We start from the raw sequence: 25585 nt of genomic DNA on the forward strand, positions 1-25585 counted from the left end.
CCAGAAACAGGTCCCTGGCATCCCAAAGAACAAAGGAGCATGGTATCACAGGGAAAGGTGCTCTGTGCCAGGACTCAGAATCCAGATGTGGGCTCTCACTGGCCTGGGGTCAGACTCTTTAGCTAGTTGTTCTGGCCTCATTTTTGTCACTGAGAAACAATGGGTTAAGCAAGGGGAAGAACGGAGCGTGCTTCATAGGGTTATTGTGAGAGGTAAGCAGGACAATGCATCTGAAATGCTTAGCATATAGTAGGAACACCAAATCTATTAGCTTGTTTTCCTCTTTCCTTGGGGTAGAGCTACATTTTGTGCAATATGCATCACACTTCTGTTTGCTCTCTGACCAGTATAAAAATTAAAAATATATATATGTATATATTCACACACAGATATATATATTCATCAAGAGAGACTAAATAAAGAAGAAAACTATGCTCACTGGCTAGCAGAAAGATCCGTCACTACCAAGGAATATTTTTTGGTGTATGTGGGGACAAAAAGACATTCTGTGGTTCAGTAGGTTAGGTAAGCCTTGCACTGATCAAAGTAAATGGGTGTCCATCCTGGCTAACACGGTGAAACCCCGTCTTTACTAAAAATACCAAAAAAATTTAGCCGGGTATGGTGGTGGGCGCCTGTAGTCCCAGCTACTTGGGAGGCTGAGGCAGGAGAATGGCATGAACCTGGGAGGTGGAGCTTGCAGTGAGCAGAGATCGCACCACTGCCCTCCAGCCTGGGCGACAGAGCGAGACTCTGTCTCAAAAAAAAAAAGTAAATGGGTGTCTTTCCCATAAGGTAGGTTGGACCCTTAGCACGAGATGTGCATTGCAAAGCAACAAGAAGAACTTACATATTCAGTGTTTTCTTTTTTTTTTTTCCCCCAACCTATGTGGCAGTGAATGCTCTGTATGGGGCATCTCTCTGGACTAAGCCTCTAGGGCACACTACTAGGGGGTGGGGCAGGGAATTAAAAACTGCAGTAGCCAATCACTAAGAGCTCCTCTAACTCGTGAAAGTTGCTGCCTCTATTTTAGCTGTTTCATCTGCCTTTTTTTTCAATAACTCCTCTACATAACTCTTCTTCATTTTTGTCTGTGCTTGTCTTGATGCGGTTCACAATCATGGTTTTATTGACCTTGTTTTCATGTTACAAAATCACTCTGTGTTTGTGATTTGTTTCACGGTATTTCTCAAGAAGTGGCTTCAATCCCCTCTGGGATAGGCACATTACTATGTACCACAGGGCAGGCCAGGCTGCCGGAGGAGCTTGCAGTCCTGGAGGCTTGTGGCTCTCCTCTCACCCCGCTGCCCGCCCCTCAGTGATTAGTTGGAATCCAAGACAGCAATACAAGATGTGTCGTTGGTGGGAGTGATGGAGTGCCTGCTGAGTGGGCCGCAGATAAGCACCGTGATTTCGGAGGACGCTTCATCATTTCGCCGTAAGAACATGTTAACGGGTGATTGTTTGAATGTCTCCAGCTAATAGGATATTATTCATAACACTCTGGCTAGTTGGAATGGAAGATGATAAGAAATTAAATCCTTAATGGCTTTCTTTAAGGGAGGACTTTTCCCAGGGGAACCAGGAACCCTGGGAAATCGCTCCATGCACCCTGGCAATATCTATAAGGAGAGAATTGGCTTTAAATGAACCTCCGAGGGTTACACAAAGGGTAAAAGAAAGAGAACAAGAAGCAATTGACATTAGCCGGGTCCCTACTACGTGCCAAGTACTTAGACATTTTACATACATCACGTTACTTCATCCTGGCCCTGTCTGTTGTGACAAGGCACTATTAAGCTCATTTCAGAACTGAGAAAACTGAGGCACACAGAGGTGAGCTGACTTGGCCAAGGTCTCATTTCTGGTGCTGGAGTCACGATTTACATTCTAAAGCAATCTTCTTCTCGTGAAATGAATTATGGAGAGAGAAGTTGCCTGGGAGAAGTAGCCCTCACATGCAACTTGAAAGGTGGAGAAGCCATAGTAGCATAGAGGTAGCTGCAGCAGGTGCAGAGGGAAGGCGAGGGTTGTGCAGGTGGCTTCTATTGATGCCTGGGAATCATCTATTTCCTGGATACCTGCAGCCAACGTTACCCATGAATATTTCCTGCGGTCCCTGAGCTTCCGCATTTCCTGGAAGCTTTTCTGAGCTTTGCTCTCCCTGTCTTTCCAACAAGTAAGGAAGCTTCTGACTCTATATATTAAATCCCCTCCTGCTTGAAATACTGAGAACAATGACAGAACCCTGCTTGCAAAGTACCCTGGTAAGCGTTACACACATGCACGGCACACACACACACATACTCAACTCACAAAGGTAAATTCCCAAGAATAGAATTACAGGTCACACATGTTGGGGACATAAGATATTACAATGATAACAGTAACAGTATGTTTTTTTTTTCAACATGGAAACCATTTCTGGAACAATTTCTACAAGCCTGGGAAGAAAGAGACCACACTACTTTTTACCAACAACTGCTTTTTGCACATAATGAAATCCTCCTCTAGATAAACAGGACAGAAATGGTGGTGAAATTCTTCAACAAGCAAGATTCACTTTCAGTGGGAACTCACCATAGCAACTGGCTGCAAATATTTGAAAGTGAATGCGATTTTTGTTTGTTTGTTTTGATTTTTGCAGGGTACAAAATATCCAGTATGTTCCCAGCCTCCCCACTCTTCTTCCTTCAGGTCTCATCAGCTCCCACAGTGAAAGCCAGCTTGGTTTTCCATTTGCAAAGTTCACAATTCACCCAGCCATGAGCTGTGCCTTTAACCACTGGTAAATTGTTTCCTGACAGCCCTTGCTACAATTTTCTCCCCTGACATTTGATTTACATATGATCTTTAAGCACTGCCATGGCGGTAATAGCGATTTGGTTAATATTCCACGCGCTCCCCCATGCCCCACACCTTGCAGGGCCATTTCATTGCTGCAGTGTGGCAAAATGCATGTACCAAATAAATGTATTGCTAATGAAATAAACTGATTATGGGGAAGAATCAATTGCCCTGCTGCCGGGATGAGGCACCAGGAGTTAATTTTGTCTGGATCTGCAAGGGTAGCTGTTAATAGAATAGGCTTTTTACCTAATTGGAGGCAAAGTAAATGAAGTACAGTAATATTCCATGATGCATTGGATGAATTTACTTCATTTTCTCTTAGTCTTGCTTGATGAGTGTTTACAGCACAATAGAATTTATGGTCTCTCTCCTCTCCCTATTTTTCTTTTCTTTCCCTCTTCTTCATTCTTTCTGTTTATTCCCTTTACATCTCATTTTCTTTTCTTTCTTCTTCCCTCCTTCCCTTTTGTCCTTCTTTCTATTCATTCACCCTCATCCACCCACCCATCCATCCATCCATCCATCCTTCCACTCACCCATCTATCCACCCACGTATGTACCCATCCATCCATCCATCCATCCATCCATCCATCCATCCATCCATTTCTTCATCCAGCTAAGAAATCAGGGTCTCAAATACAAATGTCTCCAGGAAACAATAATATAAATGAGAAAATCTTGGTGAATCCTGTGGCAAAAGGGAACCATCACTATCCTTCTTCTCCTCCTCATCAACATCAATATATCTGTCATTTATTGAATGTGTCCATTCATCTTCCATCTTCCATTCTTTCAACATTTACTGAAGCCTGACTATGCTAGTTAAGACCTGATTGGCTTCTGTGGTCTTATGATCAAAGAAAACAGTGTTGCTGAAAACTCCTTTACACCAATCTGTGTATCTGGCTAATACCTAGCCTCTTACCCAGGGACTTTTCTCTCTCTTCTCCTGATGAACACATTGAAATTCTGTTGCAACAAATGTGCTTGCTTGCCAAGGGCAGGAACCAATAGGTGTCAGGTGAAGGGTGGTCAGATCAGTGGTATCAGGAGTAGGAGGTGTCACTAAAAATCTTAAAGAGAAGGATCTAGGCACATTCAAGCATTTCAGACTTTTTTCCTAGTGCGAAGTCATGCATGGGAGATCAGATACCAGGGGAAAGAACAGAACGTGGCTTACTGAATGGACAGGTCATGAGTTAGGGGCCGAGGCCTAGGGCAGCTCCAGGGACAGCCTCAAGGCCTTTAATCTGGGCAAATCTGACCTCGTAAAACAACTCCTAAGATACTCTCTCCAATAGCAATAATCCTAAATGGCATTTACTGAACACCTACTGTATACAGAACATTGTTCTTTCCATATGTTATCTCATTGAATCCTACAGCGAGCTTTCAAGAGGTGAATCCCGTTATCCAGCTCTGGATGAGGAAAGAGACTCGTGAGGAAAGAGATTCAAAGAACATCGTGCCATATTATGCAAGGTCACATGACTGATAAGAGGCAGGATTAGGATTGGAACTCAGGATTTAGAGCCCATAGTTATCCCCAAAATTTAGCACATCAAAATTCCTTGGAAGCTTTTCTAGCCCATTGATTCTTAGTGAGTAAGATCCCCAGGTGATCCTGATGCAGGTGTTTTGCAGACCACACTCTGACAAACTCCACCTGAACCTTGCTGAGACATGTTTGGGGGGACTTCTTTTATTTTTGCAGCATCCTTTGGTTGATCATTGTCCTTAGGAATGTGACAGTGCTCAGAGAAGAATCAACATGGGGCTGGGGGAGTGCCAGGGTAGCAGTTACTTACACATGAACTTTTTGTTTGCAAAAGTTTCAGGTTTTATTTTCAAGGGCATGACTTCATCATCTATAAATGTGGGATAGACTGGGGTCTGTCATTTTCTTACTGAGGACCAAATCTCTGCACAGATCCAGAACCCAGATTTTGATTTCTAGTTAAATGCTCTGTCCAGGGTGAGTCATTTCCTGAAAGCCTACTACGTGGCAGATACTTTGCTGGACACTGGGGATGCAGAAATGAATCCACCAAGATCTTTAGCCTCCAGGAGCTCAATGTCAAAACCACATTCACCTCTCTGTTCTGCGTCTGTTGGGCTGACACTCTATAAAGCATTTATCATCTCGTTCAACTGTCTCCTCTTTTCCACCTTCTCTTATTGCAGACTTCTGCCTGTGTAAACTTTGCTGAGAATTTGAGCAGAAATAGTAAATAATGAAGCTCCAGAGGGTTGCACTAATTTCCCAGACATTTAATCAATACGGAGCTGCCCTGTTCATTACAGCTGTCAGAAATATGCAAAATCGTCCATCTGGTCCTCTCAGGTATAAAGCTCTGAGCTGGAGTCACCAGTTGCCTGCTTAATTACCACGCCCCATTTTCCCTCATTCTGCGGCCTCTCCATTAACCACCAGCTACCAGCTCAAGTATAAAGGCAAACAATAAATATTTGAAATGGCATTACCTAGTCTGGGGTCTTTAACACTGGTTGAGTTGGGTCTCTAGATGAGGAATACAGGTGGAGTTTCGTGGAAGAGCAGCCTCCCCCAGCTTCTCCCTTGCACCACGACTTTGCCCAGTCTGCAACCTCCTTCCTTCTGAGGCCACTCCCTGCCCCTCAAATATTTAGACCTGTTAAAAACCATTGGGGGGAAAAATGATCTATACAAAAGCTTTGCATAAAAAAGTGATCAATGCAAATTCCTCTGAGGAAATTGCTTCAACAGATGGAAACGGCCCATTTGCAACAAATGCCTCTGGCTGTGCAGATGGTAATTATGGGATGTATGTAAACATGCAAGCTCTGGCAAGCAGAGCAAACTGCACTGCTGAACTTAGCCTGCATCAGGGCTGCCTGCCCTGGCACTGCCCCTGCCCTGACTGGCCCATAGGCCAGGAGTTCAAGAGGATGGATGGTGGTTTGGAATTCCAGGACCTATTAACCTCTATTTAATTACAGGTCTGTCTGAAAAGGTCCCTGTGAGGCAATCCATACATTCTCTAATCTCTGGGTGGACCCAGGCTATGGCATGGCCCCTTGGAAGAAAGAAATCAACAGATATTGAGCTCTCACTGTATGCTAGGCACTGTGCTGTTAATTTTGAATGTATTATTTTGTTTAATCTACATAAAGACTCTGGGAGGTTAGCCTTATTACATCATCATGATCACCACCATTTTGCGAATGGGGAAATGAAGGCTTGGAGACCAGGTGAAGTGATTATTTTCAAGATCACAAAGTTAGGAAGTAAGGGGACCAAGATGTATCAGTTAGCTGTTGCTGAGTAACAAACAACCCCAAAGTTCAGTGGCTTTGAACAACAAGCATTTGTTATTGCCTACAAGTCTACGGGTCAACTGGGCAGTTTTAGTAGTCTGGGCTGGACTCAGCTAATCATGACTGGGCTTATTCATGCAAAAAGATGGATTTGCATAAGTCTGGTGGTTGGCTGACTATTGGACCAGGATGATGGGGATGTAGGGCCATGTGTCTCTAATTCACTAACAGATCATGGTAGATGAGCAAGTTCCAAGAGAAATAGCAGAAACTCACAAGGACTTTTAGGGCCCAGACTTGGAAAAGGCACCGGATCCACTGCACACATTCTATGGGTAAAGTAAGTGACACTGCCAATACAAATTGAAGAGTTGGAGACAGACACAACCATCTAATAGAGGGAACTGAAAAGACACATTGCAAATGGCAAGGACACAGGAAAGTAGGGAAAACTTGGGCCAGTTTTGCAAGCAAATAAATCACATAAGACTTGAACTTAGAGTCCTCTGGCTCTAAGTTCAAATGTTCCAAGGCCAGCCATGATGGCCCATCATCCTAGAGATGACTTAGCCCTTCTTTTCCTTCTCACCCTGACTCTGTCTTGTCTGCATGTAAGTCTTAGCTCATCTCTTCTTTCTCCCAGTGATTCTCACTCCCACTCTCAGCCTCCTTTCCTTGGACATCTGAATTAGATGGCATTTTGAGCAGGAAGGGAGGAGTTGGCTCATTTGAGCTCTGTTTCTATCTCCATTTGTTTCTATACCCTTTTGGGTCTCAGACAATCCCTCATCCTCCCTGAGCCTCAGTGTTGCCATCTGTACAATATGTAAGATGGAAAAGATTCTATTTGAGATTGCTTCCAGGCAAATTCTTCATGATTCTATGAGTAGTAAGTGGTTCCCTAGCCCTAGTGGTCTAGCTCATGCCTGTACCTGTCCTGAAATTACCACCATCCTAGTCTCTACTTTAGGGAAATATCTGGCCTCCAGAAAATCTATATTGGATAATATATGTGTATAAAGCTTTGTCACTGGGAGTCAGCATAGTGTCATGGACTTAGTTCTGGGATGAGATAGGCCTTGGTCCAGGCAAGCTTCTTCAGGCAATCTGCTGGCTACATGACCTTGGGTAAATCACTCGTTTTTTCCTCCATCAGGCCAGCCTGGGCTTGTTCTCATGGTGCATGGTCCATGGTGCATGGACTCTCTCTCTAGAGTCCAAGAGAGAGAAGAATTGCAAGAGGCCCTATGAGATACCAGCTTGGAAACAGCACAGTATCTCTGTTCCCATATTCTCTGAGCTTCTGTTTCTTCATCTGCTCGCAAGGTTACTGTTCATTAAATAGCACATAGTAGAGGCTTAACAAATGTTAGTTACTATTCACTTATTTTATTTGTGCCATAGAACTCTTTTTTCTAGACATTATCTCATTAAAGTCCATGATACAGGACAGGTGGATATTTTTATATATTTATTTCACTTATGTATGAAGAAATGGAGACCTTAAGAGAGGGTGTGACTTGTTCAAGACAACACAGAATGTCAGCAGCAAAGCTGGGGTTGGCCTCTTGACCCACAGTCCGGTGCTCATTTCATGGCAACTCATCAGACCCGTCCCTCTCTTTCCCACTTATTATTCTGGTGTCCAGAGTACTCAACTTTGGCTTATCACGGGGATGGAGTGGGGAGCCTTGGGAGTGGAAGGGCTGGAAGGGAAGAAGCATGGTCAGGAAGAAGCAACGAGCTTGGGCTCAGGTGATACATAGACTTAGGTGTGCATGCCAGATCTGCCGTTACCTGACTTAGTGACTTCACCTCTCTGAGCCTCAGTTTCATTGTGTGTAAAATAAGACCACTGCCAAGATTAAATGAGATAAAGCTCATATAGGAGGTAACACATGGTAGGTACTTAATACATCGTAGTTCCCATTTTTCTAGCAATAGTTGCCAAAATACTGTGTTGTAGGGGGATTGTAGGGGAGTGCTTCAGGAGAGTGTATGTAATGATCTCACTGCCACTGTGTCTTTGCTTGTCCTGGGTGTGAGTCCTGGATTCCACTCCCGGAAATGCCAATTGCACTTCAAGATTTGACCTCAGAGGACCCAGAGTCTCCAGGACCTGTTTGTGACATGAGCTTTATAACTTGTCTTGCAATATTCTCCTTAATGATGATGATGACAACATTTCACATTGAGAAAACATTGAATCATTTCATTCACTCATTCAACAAGTATATTCTCTTCTGTGTCAAGCACAGGAGATACATACGGATATATAAGATAGCGTCCCAGTCCTCCCAGGTTGTGGGCTGCAGAGGGACATAGTCATGCAAACAGACAAGTTTTAAAGCTTTAAGGTGTATCTAATCTTTCAGTAAAATATACATCCCAGAGTCCTGCCACTGGAGTCTGATTCAAGAGGTCTGGGGCCTGCATTTCTGAATAAGTGTTCTTTAGGCCACAGTTCCAGAATCATTGGCTCAGATACCAGGGTTCTAAACATTTTAGAGTTTTATGCAATCTTTCGTGTACCTCTTGAGAGCTTCTCACATCCATTATTTTACTCCCAGTCACTTCCAATACTTCCTTTCACCACATGGCCTTTGTACTCACTGCTCTGTCTGCCAGGGAGGCCCTTCCTTCCCCTCTTCCTTTAGTCCTAATCCCTTCTCAGCCCTAGTCCTCAGAGATGTCGTTCCCAATCTCTCAGACCAGGCCAACTACTGTGACTCCATCTTAACCTCTCTCCTTAGTGGGGATATGATATATACAGTTATCCACTGCATAACAAAATAGCGGTCAACAATGGACCACATATATGATTGTGGTCCCATAAGATTATAATGGAACATACATAGAAACCTGATGAATAGCATTTGATATTGACATTGCAGATCAAGTAGGGAAAATGACTGATATTCAGTAATGGTGCTGAAACATTTGGTTTTCCATATGAAAAAATATTAAGTTGGTGTAAAAGTAATCATGGTTTTTGCCATTACTTTTAAGGCAAAACCACAATTACTTTTGCACCAACCTAATATGTAAATAAAAACATGCAAAAATATTAATACCATCTAGGTTTGTGTAAGTACCCCATGATGTTTGCACGATGATGAAATCGCCTAATGACACATTTCTCAAAACGTATCCCTGTTGTTAAATGACGCATGACTGTATTTACATGTTGTTTGATGAAGGTTTGTCTTCCTGCTCTAGAGCTGTAATCCTTGTGAGGGCAGGAAGTCCATTTGTTTTGTTCATCTCTGTGTCCAGTGTCCTGTGATTGTTGAATAAATGGCTGAGCAAGGCAATGAATCATCCAGGATGCTCAAAGACCCCCTGAAATATATTCATAGGCCCCAAGTTAAACTTCGGTTAGAGGTATCACCCACTCCCTTCTGCCCCTTTAAGCTCTTTCTGTTTGCCAGTATGAATGGGTGGGAGAAAACACAGCTAATCTCTCTCATCTTTAGTGACCAGAACAAGGAGAAGCTTTGGAAGTACCTAGGAGGCAATGTAGACCTTTCTAACTAGTAGAGATGCTTCCAGGTGGAGCTGGCTGTCTCATAATGTAGTGATCTCACCGCCACTGTGTCTTTGCTTGTCCTGGGTGTGAGTCCTGTATTCCACTCCTGGAAATGCCAGTTGCACTTCAGGATTTGATCTCAGAGGACCCAGAATCTCTAGGACCTGTTTGTGACATGAGCTTCATAACTTGTCTTTCAATATCCTCCTTAATGATGATGATGACAATGTTTCACACTGAGAAAACATTGAATCATTTCATTCACTCATTCAACAAGCATATTCTCCTCTGCTGATCACAGGAGATATATACGGATAAATAAGACAGGGCCCCAGTCCTCCCAGGTTGCAGGCTGCAGAGGGACATAGTTATGGAAACAGACAGTGAAAGTTCAATGTGATCAATTCCAGGATTTTCATAGAACCCGGAGGCATAAAAGCACAGAGAAGGCGTTGAACACTGTTAAGGGATTAGGGAGGACTGCCTGGAGGAGGAATGACTTGAGCTGCGCCTTGAAGGAAAGTAGAAATTAGCCAAGCAAGCATGAGGTGGAAAAATGGGAAGCAGCATTCCAGGTGGAGCAGTCAAAGCACAACCATGAAGCTGGTAAAGAGCATGTGGTGTTCTGGGAGCTGAAAGGCATCAGTGAAAAGGTGGGAGGCTGTGTGACTTTGAGAGCTCCTTCAGGCAGCCACAGTGGAGATGGCAGGCAGGGGCCAGGAGAGAGAAAAACCAGTTAGGAGAGAGACTGAGACAGAGGCGGATGGTGGCAGTGAGGCCTAGAGAACCAACCAGACCCAGGGAATGTTACCGGGGGTTGATTCCATGGGGCTGGTTTCTTACAGGAAGCAGGTGAGGCAGAAGAAGGAGGTTGTCCAAGTTTCTGGTTTGAGGGTGGTTCCCTTCTTGGGAAGAGAAATGCACTTGGAGAGGGATGACAGGTTGTCATTGCAAGCTCTGGAACTGAGAGCAGCAAGCCATGACCTCCATGCCTATCATGAGCACTTTTGTGCATCCGTGAAAAGCAACCTCTAGGAAGAAGCTCTTGATCACCAAGGCATTGTCCTCAGTGCTTTGCAGGGAGAGGTCATCAAATCCTCATATCAATGCTCTGAGTAGGAATTGCTCCTAACTTCACTTTTCACCTGAGGAAGCTGTGGCACAGAGAGGCTAAGTAACTTGCCAGAGATCACACAGTCAGCCAAAGGCAGAGCTGGGAGGTGAGCTTGGGCAGTTCTGTGCCACAGTTTATGTACTGTGATAATTCTACACGCACACATGCTTGGAAACAAACAGGCTGAATGTGACGTCATGCATTAGTAGAGGCCCATCAACCCAAGTAAGTTGGCCCAGAGGAATGGTGGAAAATGGAAGGCCCCTGGCTGTATATGGCCAGCAGATGTGATGACATTTTGTTAATGTAGAGTTGTGAAAATTCTGAAGTCTCATATCTAAATTTTACTCCTCTTTAAAAATTAGATCTGGTGACACCAGGCTGACATCCCTGCATGACATCAGACTTCCTGCCTTGGCAGGAGGGAAAGGGTAGTGCTGCCTTCTTTCAATGAGACTTGTATTGCCCATTGTGCCCCAGTCTCCATCACTCCCTATTTCTCTTCACCTGGCCCACCTCGCTCCCTCATGTGCACCTCTGTCCAGCCCCTGCAGGTATTTGAGTCTGCAGCCCCTGAACTCAGAACCTCTCTGGCACTAAAATTATTTGGATCTGTTCTATCTCAACAGCTCTGTGAAGAAGATAGTATTATCATACACCCATTTTACTGGTAAGAAGACTGAAGCTTATAGAGTAGAAGGGACATGTTTAAAGCCTCAAACCTCCTGAGTCTGGCCTGGAGACAGAACCCATGACTTTTAACATCCAACCCTCTATGGAGAGGTTAGAGGCCTAGGCTAGGACCCCAAGCCAGAGCCAAAACCTCTCCCCAAGGCCTGGCCAGGTACTTTTTCCCCTGATTCTGTTTCTTCATCCTTCAGACACTGCAAGGAAGCCAGATTTCTCTCCCTGCTGCCTTCAGCTCCCCCACTCACCCCCGCATTGATCTCCAGCTTTACGAGGGTGACAGGCCGTACCTTTTAATTGCATTATTACATCTTTATGGTCTGATCATTGAGCAGGTCTCCTCCACTGGGCAGCCAGGCGCTGGAATTTATATGCGGAACTGAAACGTTTATTGGAATCATATTGATAAAGGCATATTGTGAAAAGGCCTGTGGCTCTTAAGAAGAGACTGGGGTTCTCAGGAGACAGGGAGAAGGCAGGTCAGAATACTCCCAAGGAGAGAGTTGGTCACTTGTGAGATATGAGGGCAGGGCCTCCCCTCATGCCCTTCCCAACCCTTAAATATTTCCTCTTTCATCTGCCTGTTAGGAGCTGGGTAGGAAAGAAGAAATGCCTGCAAAAGGTACAGAGAAAGGGACTAGGAGATTTCTGAAGGGGAGCAGGATTCCAGGTTCATGGACTAGTTGGGATGGCAAACACAGGGATTGCCCCTGTTGACATGAGGGAGGGCCCTTCAGGTAGAGGCTTGGTATGAACAAAATATACAGCAGGGGCCATGAAAGGACATAATGGACTTTGCTTGGAGCAAGCTCTACAGGGAACGTACGTGGCCTGCTAGACAACTCCATGTGACTGTCGTGCAGGCATCTCAAACAGAGTGTGCCCCAAATGGAACCAATCCTCCCCATTCTATTAGCAGGTGTATCCATTGTAGGCAATGACAAATCCACCCTCCCAGGTGCTCGGGGAACCTTGGAGTCACCTTTATCTCTTCCCTTTATTCCACTGCTCACCTTCCACTCCATCACAACCACTGTGGGCTCTACTTTCAAAATATTCTGCGACTTTAAGCTGCCCTTGCATTGCCACTGTTTCTGTTGTGGATGGAAGCCCAATCACCTTTCCTTGGATTCTTTCAGTAGCCTTGGAATAAAATTTTGATTCATTCATCTTCTTCTCAGCAAGATCCTCCCTGATAACCCTACTTTAAGTCACAATCTCTGCCATACACTACCGTCTGCTGCTTGACCCTGATTCATTTGGCTTCATAGAACTTTTTTCTATCAAATGTGGTATATAATTTATTATTACTATTATCTGTCTCTCCCACTACAATGTAAGTATCTTAAAGGCCGAACCTTTTATCTTTTATTCTCTGCCCTATCTCACATCTCCAGCACCAAGGACAGTGTCCAGTGCATAGTAGGTGCGCTCTCTCTCTCTCTCTCTATATGTATATAAAGAGACAGTAAGAGACAGGCTGTCTGTCTCACTGCAGCCTCGAACTCCTGGGCTCAAGCAATTCTCCTGCCTCAGTTTCTTGAGTAGCTGGGACTACAGGCATGCACCATCATGCCCGGTTAATTTTTAAATTTTTTGTACAGATGGGATCTCACTATGTTGCCTAGGCTGGTCTCAAACTCCTTGCATCAAGATATTCTCTCACCTCAGCCTCCCGAAGTGCTGGGGTTACAGGTGCAAGCCAGCATGCCTGGCCATAAATATTTGTTTAATGAGCTCAAGAATGGATTTGGTTGGAGCCAGGTCCTGGGGTGGGAGTAAGGGAGATCTTCCATGTTGCTCTGGAAGCTGAAGCATGTGCCCTGAGCTCTGATTTCCACCCGGCATGAAACTATGTGTTAGCAGAGTCCTTACCCACGTCTAAGGCAATCAGCATGCCTTCCCGGAGCTCTGAATTAGTAATATCACGCGCCATGGAGTCAACCCTAAATGGAGAATTTAGAAGAGGAATAGCTCAGGGGTTAATTTGAATGTATTTCCGTGTCTCAAAATCAGCACATTGTAGGAAAAAGGAATCTGCTTAGCATAGTAAATGGCATTTGATGCGTAGCCTCTTTCTTTAAGTATGATCTGGGTCGTCTGTCTTTTTGATTTTGAGATGATTGTGGTACCCAGTTGAAGGGTGATTTGATGTTAATTGGTGGCAACTAATTAGACCCAGTTTGTGAACTCTCCCAGGCTATAAGCCATGGATGCTTTGGCTCAATGTTATAAAAATCACTGTCCTTCTTTAAAATGGTTCTCTCTTTGATGAGAAACACTGGCATACAGCTAAATGAACCTCCAGAGATCTCTCCTAAAGAGGGGCAGAGTGGATGGTATCTTAGGGCTGGGATCCCAAGTTGGAAGGGTCAGATTACAAAGTTTAGGCCAGATGTCTCTGGGTTCAAATCCTGGTTTAGCCACTCAATAGCTGTGTGACCTTGGGCAAGTCCGTGACCATGCTGGGCTTTAGTTTCCTCAACTGTGTAATAGGTAGGTTACAGTTTTATTCCCAAAGTTCTTGGGAGGCTTACATTAAATAACTAGAGAAGGGAGATTGAGTGCCTTTTATTTAACAGTAACTGTGGCTAAGTATATCCCAGTTGCTTCATAGGGACATTTGAAGATTCTCAAAAAGTATCCGTTAGGTGGGTATCTGAATGTAAGAGTTATTGTTGAGTGAATGGATGCAATTCAGAAATTATAGGAACGGACCACGTGTCCAACGAAGAAGATGGCAGGACTCGGTATTAAAAGTATAAAGACTGTTCATGAAAAATTACAAAGTTTCAGAACTTGAAGGGGTCTCTAAGAGCCTTCTCGTTTTGAAGGTGAGTAGAATCAAGTACTAGGGAGGGGAAAGTGATGGGGCCAAGGACGCACAGTGAGTGGAGGACAGAGTTGAAGTTGGAACTAAGGTGCCCTCTACCCACAATGTCCCCAACTCAGCCTCTTCACAGGTGCACATGGGAGAGACAGGGGCAGAGTCTAGACCTGTGGTTCAAATGTTGGGTGGGGAAAATAAACAACACTCAGAGACTCCTTGCCAGCATCCACTAAAGGCCTGGGAACTCCCCATAGTAGAAGACGAACAAGGACAGACCTCATGGGTGTCAAGGAGATACAAGAAAAGGAAGGCACCATAATTAATAACCATCAGCAATAGATTGTGTTGGGATGAGCATTGAGATGTCTATTGATCAAAGATGTAAACACAAATTGCTGTCAAGTGTCCCTTCAGCCCTGGGTCAATATGCTTCACATACAAACAATCCAGAAGCTGTTCTTGATACTGGAGATGTCTTAATCAGGGTGGCCAGGAGAGCTTGCATCCCTCAGAGATGTAGCTGCATTGTGAGCTAGTCTAGTATAGATGCTTTTTTCATTGCTTCATCCATTTGTTTATTTAACGTATCCTAAATGCTTACTACATGCCAAGCTTCTTGGAGGCGCTGGGATAGAGCAATGAACAGGAAGGCAATCCTTGCCCTGATAGTGCTCACAAAATAGACAAATAAATAAAGGGGATGATTTCAGATGGTGATGAATGCTGTGAAGAAAGTCACATAAGGGTAGGGGGATAGAGAATGAGGAGATAGCGTCTTGCTGAGATGAGGTGACTGGGGAAGGCCTCTCTGAGAGATGATGACATCTGTGCTAAGACACCAATGAATCAAAGGAGCTAACCTCATGATCCAGAGTGAAGGGTGCTCCAGGGAGAGGGAACAGTGTATGCAAAGGCCCTGAGGTGGGAATGAGCATGGGATGTTGGAGGAACATAAAGGAGGCTGGAGGAGAGTAGAGTGGCAGGAGATGAGGTCAGAGAGGTGAGCAGGGACCAGGTCACGCAGTCACATCTTCCAGGGTAAGGAGGTGGATTTCATCTAAGTGATGAGGCCATTAGAGAAGGATCAGCTGTCCCCTTTCAGTGTGAGCACCTCAGCAGTGAAGCATTCACCTAGAGTAAGGGACAGGCTCCTGGTTGGAGTCCTGCAGGCATGGCCTGGGCTGAGCATGAAAACTTGGGCAAGGTCCTCCCCACAGTGAGACCCCCATTTCCTTATTCACAAGATGCAGGACTTGGGCTCATGAATCCCCAGCTCTATCATTCTGGCATTTTTTTTTTTTCAAGAAGATGAGGTACAAATATGCCATTCATTCACATGTGGGAAAACCCTGGCCACTGGGTCGCAAGGCTCTAGTGACCACATGCATGGGTGGCAGGTAACCACACTGAGTGCAGGAAGCCCAGCAGAAAATCCAAGGAGCATCCAAGGGCATCCTTGAGTTCAAGGTCACCTCCTCACTCAGCCCTGGGTGTCCTTCTGTTTGACCTCCATGTATCTCAGATGTCAATGTGACCTGGGAAAGCTGGTTTGACCCATCACCCTTTGGGGTCTAAACTGGATTCCTGGCCTGTACAGGCCCATAGCACTCTGAAGATACAGGTTCCTCTGGGTAATGTAGAGTAAGCTGAGCTCCTTCCTCAGTTCCTATGTCTGTGGGATGAGGGAGGCAGTGATTACAGTAGAGAGGAGGAAAAGCAACATTCTGAAAAGTGCTTGCTTGAGAAGGGCTCCACCTGCAAATGCAGGTCCTGGGCCCATGTGTTTCCAGGTCCATGCTGGTAAGTGTGGGTGCACGCCTGTGTGAGGCTTCCTGGGCGTATGTGAGTGTGAATGTAAGTACCAAGCAGGCAGGGGCTGTGTTCCATTTCATTCACTGCCGATTCTCTAGCACCTGGCGCGTGGTGAGTAATCGATAAACATTTGTAGAGTGAATGAATAAATGTGTGTTCATGTGTAAAAGTTAAAGTTATCTGTTTTCTAACTTGACAATCTGTTATTTGAGCTTTCTGTCCAGGAAATACATTGAGAAAATACTTGGCATCACTATCTACACCCACCGTTTCTTTTTTTTATTTATTTTTAAATCTTTATCGACGAACAACGTGCATGTGGGTAAGTGTAGACATTAATGTGTGCGTCTTGATGAATTTTCACAAAATGAACTCCCACGTAATCGACACCCAGATTAAGAATCAGAATGTTCCCAGCACCCAGTTCAGTTACTATCCTTCATGGATAGCCATTATTCTGTCCTCTAGCAACATAGACTAGTTCTGCCTGCCTTTGCACTTTATGTAAATGAAATTGCACAACAGGTACTTGTGTGTGTTTTCTCCTTTCACTCAATATTATGTTTGTGAAAATCACCCACGTTTCACAGGGAAGTTACAGACAGCTCATTTTCATTCTTACACAGCAGGAGTTGGTAAGTTTGTTCTGGAAAGGGCCAATTCTGCTGTTGTGGTACAAACGCTGCCATCAACAATATATAAATGAATGAACCCGGCTGTGTCTGATAAAACTTTATTTACAAAACAGGAGGTGGCTGGATTTGGCCACCGGCTGGATTTGCCAAGCCTGTCATATGGTACACCTTTCTGGGAATATGGCACAATGTATCCACTTAACTGCTGATGGACATTTGGGTAGTTCTCAGTTTCAGGGATTAGAGGAATGCACCCAGAACATTCTCACACATGTCTTTCGGTACACATATGCAGTCATTTTTGTCAGGTGTGTACCTAATGTGGGATCTCTGGGTTATGGTGTTGGCACCTGTTCGGGTTTAGGAGTTACTGTCAAACGAACAATTATAACACTGCTGGTTCTTAATTAGGTGAGCTTTTGTGTTTTCATATGGTGCAACTGTTTCCTTTACTTTGTGCTGTCCTGCTGGTTGGTACCTTGCACTGCTTGTTACTGTCACCAGGAACTGCCCTCAGAGGTTGCAACTTCATCAGAGGCATGCTGAGAGGGTAGCCAGCAGCTCTTGAAACATGGCTGATCCTTAATGCAATCTGGAATCAAGGCATAGGCAACTCAATAACTCAAAGGAGTCAACTGTGATGAGAGGTTATTTACAAGTAAACTCTTCTCTCTGGTGTATTAACATATCCTGTCACTTCGCCTTCCATTGCCTTTACCACAACAACCCACCTTGCATGGCAAGCAAAGGAGGCCTTCCAGGTAAAATGAAAGACTGGGTCTTTACCAGTTCTGCTTGGAAATAGCCACTCACTTCTGTTCCTAAACAAGCTTACCAGTTTAGTGAACCATATGTTTCTTTGAGAATCTTCTCTTTGAAGACCTTTGAGCCATTCAGCCCAAAAAGCCAACTGATATGACTCTGGATTTTTGTAAGCACCAGTCATCATCATACCTGCACCATGGTAGTTAGCACCATGCAACATGATGGCTGAACAAGCACACACCTGAGTTCAAAGTATGCCTGTTATCATAACTTCCTCTGGCTTCAGGCACGTTATTGAACCTTTCTGTGATTCAACTGCTGGGCATCGTTTCATCTAATCCCTCCAGTGACAATATTGAAGGAGGTACTGTCATTATCCTCCCTTTAAAGATCAGGAAACTGAGGCTTAGAGATGTCAAGGTCTTGCTTGAGTACATACGCACACCTGCATCCTGAAATCTAACTTTAGAGACTATCTGTGGCTCTTAAGCACTGGTTCCAGTTAGGCAGCCAAATAGTTTCCTTTGGAAAAGTCACCATTTTGTGTTTTTAGAGTCCTGAGTTTGGCTAATCAGGAACAATCTCCTTTTCTTGGAGAAATAAGTCAACGTTGGATGCAGTCTTATGGAAAAAGGGACTTCCCTCCAAATTCTTGTAATGAGACAGTCCTCGCCGAGGACAAAATATTGAGGTCTTTTGAGGAGATGGCACCTCTCAGTCAGTGGAGATATGCAAAATTTTTTTTTTCAACAAAGGACCTGCTGTTTTAAATTTCCACCAAATGGCTTACTGTTTAAATGCTGGAAAGGAGTGGGCTTTTAGTACCATGGGTCATCTCTGGGCTGGTAAGTCAACCAATTTTGAGCATCAAGTCAGCCAGAAGTGAAACTGGTGTTTTCAAATGTATTTCCACTTCCTCAGAAATAAAAGCTGTTTTTTTGGAAAAATTAAAATTACATGATCCATTATTAAGTATAAGAGGCAAAGTGCTGGTGATACTTCCTCCATCAGCTGATCATGGTTTGCCTGACAATGTTTCATTCAGTCAATAAGTGTATAAGCCTAGCACATTTATTGGTATCACTTAGCAAATATGCCCATGGTGTTTACCTGTGGAAGTGGACAGCTAGATTTCTAGCTGAGTGGTTCATGAATTCACCTGGTTTAAAAACTATCAGGAAGGGCTGGGCTTAAAGTTCCACCAAAAAACTGCCCTAGGCTCAGGACCTGTTCTTTGAACACCATCAGTCATACAGGAGGCCATTTACATCCAAGATGGAATTAAAAACCAAGATGGCACCCTACAGAGTAAAAACCAAGATGGCGCCTTACAGAGTAAAATCCAAGATGGTCACTATGGAACCAAAGGTGGCCATTTGCACCCATGGGCTACTGAGGTTGCGAGTGGCAGGACATAAAGTAACTTGGAGGCTAAGCCCACAGCCCTGGAAGGGCCAGAAACTGTAGAGAGTGACCTATGGATCCTGGAACACCAAATGACCCCAGGGCTGAGAACCTGAGCCCCAAAATACTTGATTGCCCCATCAGAGATCCCACAGAGGGAAAGACGCCCAACTTCCTAGCCAGCATGAGGATGGATGGTGAAGGGTAGATTTTAAGCAGGACCACCGAGGCATGAGAGAATTCCTGTTTCCACTTGCCGTTTTCCAGCTGGGACATTGTTAAACACCACTTTCTGTTAATTAAGCATTTCTGAGAGGCTTACACTAGATTGCTGGCAAGAAGTGAGCAAACCCTGGCTGACCTGTCTTGTAGGTACTTGGAGGTGTGTGAGGGAAAGGGGCAGGAATGTGTGGCACAGGCAAAGTGACAACACTGTCCAAGAAACAAATTGCCACCTTGGGAGCAGAGAGACGATTGTTCCAATGATCAATGTTGGAAAACCAAAGGTACTCACCCATATCTGGCCTCGGCCTGGCTGCAGACATAACCTGGAGAAAGCAATTCACACTGATTTTTCCCAGCCCTGGGATCCACCTTCAGCCTGGGATCCAGGCCTTCGGTAATGAGCAGCCCTGGCGAATGAGGTTTGGAGTCGAAATCCATCTGAGGGCCTCTCTCCCTGCCACCGTCTACAGCTTAATAATTGCTTCCTCGCTCCTGCTACATTCAGGTTCAAGAGGAGCGTGAGCCCCTCCAGCAGCATTATGCAAATAGGGCCCACTCCGTTCCGGCGGCATATAGAATATGTAAATTTATGGCGGTGGTGGAGGCTGTTTAAGACAGAAGATTTCTCAATGATGAAATTAGATTTTCTGGAAAGAGACTTCCGAGGACCTCTCTCTGTTCCTCTGCCTCGTGCTGTGCTGTAGCCACAAAACCGGGGCTCTGGGAAATAATTAACCGAATTACAGTCTCAAGCCTCTTTAAAAAAAAATAAGGAAAGAAATAGACCAGGTTTCATGAGGCCACAACAAATTCATACTTTACAGAATGTGTAAACAGGAAGGGAGGCTGAGTGGGAGGGAGGGAGGCTGTTGTGGAGCATGGGCTCTGGCTAGCAGGAGGCATTAATGCAGAGCAGAGAGGCTACAGCGTCACCCTGGCCTTCACACCTGGCCCTGCGGAGCCTCCAAGCAGGGGGACAAGGATGGGGAGAGTGAACAGAACCGTGGGTCCTGGTGGCTGCCTCACCCCTAATGCTGCAGCTCTGATCTGCTTCCTGTGCCTGCCTTTTCATGAATTTGATAGAAGGAAGTATTGATGTCATTTCAAAAAATGCAAAATTAGCAATCTAGACCAGAGGTTCTCAAACTTGAACATGCATCAGACTTACCAGGAGGGCTTGTGAGACACAGATTACTGGATCCCACTCCCAGAGTCCCAGAATTAGTCCATTCAGGGAGGGCTCGAGAATTTGCATCTCCAACAAGCTCCCTGGTGACGGCTAATGCTGCCAGCCCAGGCAACACACGTTGAGAACCATGGCCCTAGAGTACTGTTTTCATTTGACAGACGGGGGAAATTGAACCCCAGAGAATTAGGTGCTTTGCCAAAAGTCACACAGTGGAGTCAAGGCCCAGGTACGGATCTACCTCTCTCCACCATTTTTGTCCTTGGTCATTGTCATCATCATCACCATTGTCACTGTCATTTGCTAAGCCCTTTCAACATGCTAGGCACAGTGCTAGGCACATGTATGCCTTATTCATTTAGCCTTTACTGCGGTTCTACACGAGAGCTGCTGCTATGATCCCCACGAGGATCCTGAGGTTCAAATTCAAATTGCTTCACCTCTTGAGCCTCAGGTTTCTTATTTGTAAAATGGGGAGTTCTCATCCTTCAGAACGGTGGGAGGATTTAATGAGATTTTACACTTAATGTGCTCAGCACAGAGCCCAGCACATGGAAAAGACTCAGTTATTAGATATTATAGTAATAATAATAATTATTATTATCAGTCAAGTTGTGGGGATTAGGAAACAGAGTGAGGTTATGAAGTGAGATTAAGGATTAAGAATATAAAGATCTTGATTTCAGTCCCTAGTCCTAAACTCACCTGCTGTAAGACTGGACAGGGTTGCGTCACCCCCATTCTCTAAGGTCCAGCTTTTGTGAAAAGGGGTGGAGGCAACTTAAAGGTCCCAGGTTACTTTCAGCTGTAAAATTCTCTGATTCCATAATTCCAAGATTGGGATAATTTATCCCCCTCCCCACATTGCCCCAGTGTGGGTACTATCCCTCCTCTCCTGGGCTGTTACCCAGTCTCCTCCTGGGCTCCTTGACTCTGGTCTCAACCCAGCCAATCCACCATTCTAAAATTCCCAAAAGCCAACCTGATTCTGTGCTCTCCCGCTGAAACTTTCCATAGCTCACTATTTATCTGCTTTCAGTCAAGTCTGACCATCTCAGCTTGGCAGTTGAACTCCTTCATGACCTGGTTCCTTTAAGCCCTTCATCTGCCTCTCCCTCTTCCACTCTACTTTCCAATAACACGTAGAAGTACATTTTACTGTCAGTGTGACACCATACTGTTTCCTGCCTCCCTACTCTGGTTATTGTACCTTCTGCCTCATAGTCCATCCCTGCTTTTCTTCTCTCCCTCTGCAAACTATTTGACCTTCAGTGCTCAGCTCAGATATTTTGTGCCCTGAAAAGGTTTCCCTCTCTTATCTTCTTCCTGTCTCCAACCCCAGGTTGGATAAGGTATTTTATCTGAGCTGCCTATAGGCATCTCATTCTAGTGCTTAATAGTTTACATGGTAATAGTCTACTGACTTTTCTGTCTTGTCAAATGGACAGTGACTCGTTCAAAGGAAGAGACAAGTTTATTCATCAAGCTTTTTGGAAATTTCCTGGCTTGTTGCTTGTTTGATCTGCTGTCTGTAAGTCCCATGAGCGGAGGGGCCTTATGTATTTTGTTTGCCATTGTCATTGCAGTACTTATCACCATGCCTGGCACATAGTCCATGTTCAATCCTTGAATTAATAAATCAGAAATCCCTGCTCATTTTTCTAGATACCTTACTAACCATTATATCCCTACTGCCTAGCAAAATGTCTGGCGTGGAAGTGCTCAAGAAATATTTGCTGAGTGAACAAATATGTGAATAGAATGAATGACTTCACATATAACTGTATCAGTCAGCTGTTGCTGTATAACAAACAGCCACTAAATCTCCATTGCCTACAACCATAAGTATTATTTCTCATCTAGCTTTATTCTGCAAGTAGCTGGGGCAGCCCTGAGCTGCAGGTGGTGCCTGGCTTGACTCTGCATGTCTGTCAGCCTCTGTGTATGAGCAGGTTAGCCAGAACATGCTTCTTTGATGGCAGGGACAGAGATGCAAGAGAAAATGTGGAAACCTGCAAGGTTTCTTAAGGTCTCATCCCAGAACTAGCACACTGGCCCTTCCACTTGTATTCCATTGGCCAAGACAAACCATGTGATCATGCCCAATGTGCAGGATCCACCTTGTAGGAGGAGAGGCTGCAAAGTCACATGGCAAAAGGCTGGATAAAGGGAGAGTGAAGAATTGGGGTCAATAATTCAATTCACTCCAATGACCAATCCCAGCATCCAGCGCAGAGAACTTATAGCACATGGTAACTATTCTCTATGACCACCTAGACAAAGTGACCCTGTGTGGACCACCCCCTACCCTGCCCTAGGTGGCCCTTCCATGTTCAAAACTCTAGAATATCTTTGTACTTTCTGCATATTACACCCTCCTTCATCCACCACCCTGAAGTTTTCAGTGATTTTCCCAGGCCCCTATTAAACAATCTCCAGATCTCAGCCCATGGTATTGGTGCACTGGGGCATGTCAGAAGTGTCCCCTCAGCCTGTACTGAAGCACGGAACTTCCTCCTCCCCATCCTTCTCCCACCCCACGGTGTATGTTGCGAGGGTCCCCCTGATGTTTAATGCATGAGCTCCACATCCTCCCAGCGGCCGCTGCAGACAGATTTTCTCAGCATGGGAACGGCCATGAAATCAGATGACTATACAGGAAGCAGCTCCTCACCCCTCCCCAATTTTTGTGATGCTGCCCTGCTTCAACTCACTTCCAGTTTTGTAATCTATTTTATTAATGTGCCAGAGGCAGAGAAAAATGCGTTTGTAATTTCTCCTTAATGGCTGGTGGAACTTCTTTTTGCTTCCTTTCTGAGCATTTGTTTGTGGTACACACACACACACACAAACACGCGCGCGCACACACACACACACACCAGGTCAGGAGAAATTGAGTGGCAAGGCAGTAGATGTAAAAACACAGAGTCTTGGAATATTTAAGGAGGAAAGGATCTGAGTCCAATGGCTGTCACATTGTGTTCCCAGAGCCCCAGGGTCCCTCAAAATAGCATCAGAGAGTGCTGCAGGGTGAGAAGAAGAAAGAAGGAGGAGGCTGGCAACCCCTCCCTGAACCTTGCTTCAATCAGAGCATCTCTGTTCTTACCTGCTTTGTATATGCAGGAAGCTTGTTTGGAATTAAAGGCTTTGCTGCTGCACAAAATATGAAACAACTCTCATCTCCTGTACCCTTGGTTTCACAGAAAGGGCAGTCCAGTCTCAGAGAGTCTGTGACTTACCCAAAGTCACAAAGTGAGTTAGTGGGTGGAGTGGACTCAGGGACTAGGCCCCAGCTTTCCAATTCCAAACTTGATGCTGTTGTCTGCAAACAGGTTCTATCTCAGAATGCCAAGCATCTTCCCTGAAATGGCTTGATATATGTTTTTTTCATTTCCCTAACACATTGACCATGGATTCTTCTACTAAAGGGAAAAGGCAATGGCAGGGAGGTCTCTTTTCCTTTCCTGTGAAAGAAACAAATACTGAACACCTAGCATGCAACTGGCACTGAACTGCAGGGGCATTGGATGCCTATTACCTAATCAAAACCACAACAGTAGGTGGGCATTACTGTTTCCTATGTTTACAGAGGAGGAAGTTGAGGTTGGGATGGACGAGCCAATTCAAAGACACAGGCCCAGGACATGGTGAAAATGAGATTCAGACATGGGTTCACCTTACGCTAAAGATCCTCATGGACTTTAAGAGCCCAGATCATTCAGATGATAATATATGGTGGCAGTGATCACAGCTGCTGCCAGATCTGAGTGTTTGAGACTGGCACAGGCTGAGTGCTTTACATGCAGAGCTGCCAGGTATAGTTGTGCAGGATGTGGACTGCCGAAGAGCTCCCAACCAAAGAGGCAACTGAGAGCTGAACCCAGTCTTTGGGCTGCTAAGCAGACCGTGGCATAAGGCAGGGCACAACTGGAGTATGAAGAAGCCGTTCTCTAATTGCTCTGCCAGCAGGAGCTGGCTTTTCCTAATTCTCACAAAGGGATTCTGTGCAAGCTGCTGTCCTGTGTGCCTACACGATCTCATGCACCCACAGCCTCTGGGGCAGCTTTGTTACTATACCCATTTGAAAGACGAGAAAAAAAAGGCACAGAGGAATTAGATTTCTTGACCGGCATCCTGCAGCTCTTTCAGGGACAGACCTGCAATTTGAACTCAAGGTTGCAAACCTCCAAAGCTAGATGAGCTGGGAATTTGTAGCTATATCCACCCACACTCCTGTCTCCCAAAAGACTATTGAGTTTCACAAGGTTCTAAGGATGAAATCTGGAGATGCAAAGTTTGGGGGCTCCTGGAAGGAGGTATTCTCTGCCCTGAATAAGGGGAATCGAGAGAGATTTCGAGACAGGAGACAGCACCCGAGAGAATCAATGCAGCTGGGCCTTTTCAATTAGTCTGTTTTTGGATCACGTGATTACACTCTTCCCCGCCTCCTTCCTCCTTAAAAGAGACCCCCTGGAGGGAGCAAGGTTGTGTAGATATGACCTTCCCTTCCCCATCTCTCCGGCCCCACACCCTCTGTCTTGGAAAACATTAGAGCTGGAAGAAGACTCCCCTGGCGATAAACATCTACGCAAAGCCAATTGTCAGGCAATGTCCCAGAGCCAATTATTCATTCTGAGGGACCCCGAGGTGGTTTGCGGAGTTGACAGATAAAGAGGAAATAATTCGCAATTTGCTGTTTACACATAATCAGTGTGTACCAGGGAAAAAAAATAGTGTCGCAGCTTCCAGCTTCCCACGTTTTATTTTGATCTTCTCCTAAATCAATACGTTAAATGGAAAGGTGGAGGGAGACAAATGTTTTGGGGAAAAAGACGTTTGGGTGTGTTTGGCTAAAGAAAAGACTCTCTGTAAACACAAGGGCGTGGCCAAGGTAGGTTGAATGAGAGCGTGTTACCCACTTCCAAAAACTGGGGAGCAGCAAATGGCAGTTAAAGGACTCTTACTCCCTGCCAGACGCAGAGGCAGGCACTTAACCCAGCGATTACTATGCAACCTCCCATCCACCCTGAGAGGTAAATTTTGCTGTCTGTTCTATTTCACAGGTGGAGAAACTGAGGCTCCAGGAGATAAAGTTTCCTGTCAAGTACATGTGACTTGCACAAGCTGAAACCATGACTAGCCACCCAACCCAGGCTGATGTTGAAGTCCAGGATTTTTTGGCTTATCATTTTGCTCCACGTTCAGTTTCTTGAGTTTTGATGCTGTCTTTTATTTTGAAACCCTTAAGGG

At 45.0% G+C, this 25585-nt stretch overlaps 1 non-coding gene across 1 annotated transcript; it reads right to left on the reverse strand.

Moving 5' to 3' along the window:
* Positions 1-7517: 7517 nt before the first annotated feature.
* Positions 7518-20568, reverse strand: LOC112206763 (uncharacterized). Its single transcript, XR_008541716.1, has 4 exons — positions 20318-20568; positions 19439-19905; positions 9333-9490; positions 7518-7854 (listed from the first exon to the last, which is right to left on the reverse strand). It is a non-coding gene; the product is annotated as an uncharacterized LOC112206763 (transcript).
* Positions 20569-25585: the final 5017 nt, after the last annotated feature.

Source organism: Pan troglodytes, chromosome 23 (assembly GCF_028858775.2).
Source record: "Pan troglodytes isolate AG18354 chromosome 23, NHGRI_mPanTro3-v2.0_pri, whole genome shotgun sequence".
NCBI lineage: Eukaryota > Metazoa > Chordata > Mammalia > Primates > Hominidae > Pan > Pan troglodytes.